This window comes from Erinaceus europaeus, chromosome 2, assembly GCF_950295315.1.
Source record: "Erinaceus europaeus chromosome 2, mEriEur2.1, whole genome shotgun sequence".
Lineage (NCBI taxonomy): Eukaryota > Metazoa > Chordata > Mammalia > Eulipotyphla > Erinaceidae > Erinaceus > Erinaceus europaeus.
The window spans coordinates 87,367,529-87,371,335 of record NC_080163.1 but is presented as its reverse complement, the minus strand read 5'-3'; the positions used below and the strand labels follow the sequence as shown (position 1 = coordinate 87,371,335).

Sequence of the window (3,807 nt, the reverse complement as noted above, 5' to 3'; positions counted from 1 at the left end):
AGAAGACACGCATTAGAAGGTACCTCTAGAGGTCTGGGCAGTAGCGCAGTGGGTTAAGCGCACATGGAGCAAAGCGCAAGGACTGTCTTTAGGGATTCTGGTTCGAGCCCTGGCTCCCCACCTACAGGAGAGTCGCTTCACATGCAGTGAAGCAGGTCTTCAGGTGTCTATCTTTCTCTCCCCTTCTGTCTTCCCCTCCTCTCCTCATTTCTTTCTGTCCTATCCAACAACGAATGACATCGACAACAACGATGACCACAACAAGGCTACAACAAAAGGGGGAAAAGGTGGCCTCCAAGAGCAGTGGATTTATGGTGCAGGCACTGAGCCCCAGCAATATAACCTTGGAGGCAAAAAAAAAAAAAAAAAAAAAAAGCTACCTCTTCTTTACTCCTAATCCCTCTCCTTTGATATTATCTACAGTTAAAACTTTGGGAAGTGTGAGTTTGGCAAATTTATGTACTGTACACTGGTGTCTAGTCACTTCTTTCCTAGCACCACTAGTTAAAATACTATTTCTCTGTAATTTTTCTACTGACTCATATGTTTTCTGTTCTCATTATTTCTTGCCACCCTCCTGAGCAGCAACATGGAAGTGCCAAGGTAAAATAGAGTGCAGGGCGTTGGCTGTTATAGATTGTCACTTGACACACTTTCATTCCACCCAGCCTTTATACTGCTGTTTAGCTGAAGCTGTTTTAACAGTGATTTCTCTTAGCAACGTTGTGTACCATAGCATGCACTAAGGAAAAGGCGTGGAAATTATTTTAAAGTTGTGCATGTTGCTTTCCATGACTAGTAAGATCAAGATCTGCTTATTAGCCATAAGGCTGATCACATTTTAGTTAGAAAATCAATTCGTAATGAATTTATTCTATGTAATAACTGGAAAAAACCCAAAAGGTATGACAACAAAATGTGGCAACTACCCAAGTTCTTCCCTTGTGGTACACTTATTTTTTATAGAAGCAAAATAAACTCTTTAGCCTTACAGGCTAGTATCGTGGGCAGTCTAGATATTGAGATGTTGAAAAAGTCATGATGCATTTTTTTTTGCATAGAAAAACGCAGACAACACCTCATGATTTTTCTGACAGCCCAGTATTTACAATGATTCAATTTCAATAGCCTTCAAATTACTGATTATTTGTTAGTTCTTATAAAACCTGTAGATTTTTTCTCATTGATATTAATCAGTCCATGCATTGTAAAGATATGTACTAGACTTTGAAGAAACCAAAAGACTAGTAAAAAATAAAGACACGGGAAAAATTACAGGAAATTTCAACCCAAACAACAAAAATAAGGTTAGTTTCTTTTTTTTTTTTGTCTGAGAGAAAGTTTCCCCTGAGTCTTTAAAAATTACATTATTGGTCTTAATAAAGCACATGCTGGCCAGAAAGACTGACAAAATAAAATTGTGCAAATAGACTATAAATTACTTTAGACTTTTTTTTTTTTGCTTAAAGATAGAATTCTTCATGAATTTGCATGTCATCATTGCTCATGGGTCATGTTAATCTTTGTCTTGTCCTACTTTTAGTGTATGTGCTGCTGAAGCGAAAACTAAATTTCTTAAAATTCTTTAAGGCATAAGACACAAAACTTCAGTGACTATTTTCTTTTGTCATGGGATAAAGTTCAAATTCATTTTTATATATTCGTCTAATGAGGGGAGAAGAGAGAGTGAGAGACTAAGACCAAAGCACACTGTTATATATGATCCACACTATGTTATATATGGCTCCATTAACCCCTGCCATCATACATGTATCTCAGCAATTAAGCAAACTTTCAGGCAGCTAAAACTCAAATATTTCAGCAGCATACAGATTACCCTCCTAGTGGCTCTGCTTTGTGTGTGTGTGTGTCTTTCTCAGCATCTCTTAACCCACTCCCATCTTACCCTATACTTATGGATGCCGCATATTCCTCAAAACACTGACTACTTCACAACTCATCTGAATGTTGATCTTGCTGCCTTTATAGGAAGACTTGTCCCTCTTCTAAAAGATAATTTCTGTGGCCACTTCTTCCCAAAAACATTTCTAGCACTCCCTGGCTGCAATGAAGTTGATCAGACACTGTCTTTAAGCATCACTTAAATGCATATATTGGTATCCCAAATTTTGTGCTGTTTTGCCTGTACTGATTTACATACTAATTTTCTCTAGTACACTGTAAACTTCCTGGCAGTATAAACCACTTTGAGTCACCTTTGTCTTCTCAGTAGCTAGAGAATAAGTACCAAAACAAAGACAATGGATGAGAGGAAGGTAAACAAAAAACAGAGACTGAAATAAGCAGGAGTGCAAAAAAAAAAAGAATGAAACTAAAACTCTGTTAATTGCTATTTTCAAGAACAGGAGCTTGGAAATAATGTGCAGGCAGGGAAAGAAACATATCAGTATGAATCATTTAGTGAGATGAACAGTAGATAAAAGCAATACAGAATCTCCACACTTTTGACCATATGCTAAAGATTCTTCTATAATACATGGTCTTTCAGTTTTACTTCAGATATTGTTTAAAAGTGGGCTGTAAATCAAAGAAAATTGTTATTGTGGAAGTAGCTGCAGGTTCTGGGAAACTTTCCACTGAAGATGAAATAGAATTACCTAAAAAATGTAATAGGGGGGCCAGGAGGTTGTGCAACTGGTTAAGCACACATGGGGTGAAGCACAAGGACCGTGTAAGAATCCAGATTTGAGGGAATCGGGCGGTAGCGCAGCAGGTTAAACGCATATGGCACAAAGCTCAAGGACCCGGTTCGAGCCCCTGGCTTCCCACCTGCAGGGGAGTCGCTTCACAAGTGGTGAAGCAGGTCTGCAAGTGTCTATCTTTCTCTCCCCCTCTGCCTTCCCCTCCTCTCTCCATTTTCTCTCTGTCCTATCCAACAACAACAACATCAATAAAACTATAACAATAAAAAGGGCAACAAAAGGGAATAATAATAATAAAAAGAATCCAGGTTTGAGCCCCAGGCTCCTCACCTGCAGAGGGGTAGCTTCACAAGGGGTGAAGCAGGTCTGCAGGTGTCTTTCTCTGCCCCTTTCTGTCTTTCCTTCCTCTCTCAATTTCTCTCTGTCCTATCCAACGACAGCAGTGGCAACAATAACAACAACAACAAGGTAAACACCAAGGACAACAAAATGGGGAAAAATGTCCTCCAGGAGCAGCAGATTGCTAGTGCAGGCACTGAGCCCTAGTGATAAGCCTGGAGGCAAAAAAAAAAAAGTGATCAGAAAATGAAGACTGAAAAAGAGCAAGAGAATGAAAATCCACTCATTCATTCATTCATTCATTCATTCATTCATCAAACAGTGGTTAAAGCTCTGTAAGTCAGTAGTCTCATTGGAGGCACTGAATAAATAAAACTGACATGGACTCTTATCTTAGAGAACTTGCTTTTCCAGTACGGGGGAGGAAGACAAATATTCAAGCAAGTAAACAAATTAGTAGTCGATTATCGAGTATTGTGGAGAAGAATAAAGTGCTGTGTGATGTGAGAGTAATGAAGGACCACTTCAGTAAGACTGATTAGAAAAATTCTTCTAAGGAATTCACATTTGTGCCAAGAATTAATGAATAGAAGAGTCATGAGAACATCTGGGAGAAGACTATTCCAGGCAATGGAATGTGTCTGAGTTCCTGAAATTAGAAAGAGTTCAGAGTGCCTGAGAAACAGGAGGAGGTTGGGCAGGAAAAAAAAAGCAGCAATTCATGTAGAAAGGCTGGAAAAGTAGGGGAAAGGCTTATTAATGCAGAATTTTAGAGAGGAGTCTGGATATATTCTTCAGGAGTTTT

General features: G+C 38.8%; 1 non-coding gene across 1 annotated transcript; it reads right to left on the bottom strand.

The window, feature by feature from the left end:
• Positions 1-1,463: 1,463 nt before the first annotated feature.
• LOC132537321 (U6 spliceosomal RNA) lies at positions 1,464-1,567 on the bottom strand. Its single transcript, XR_009548772.1, has one exon. It is a non-coding gene; the product is annotated as a U6 spliceosomal RNA (small nuclear RNA).
• Positions 1,568-3,807: the final 2,240 nt, after the last annotated feature.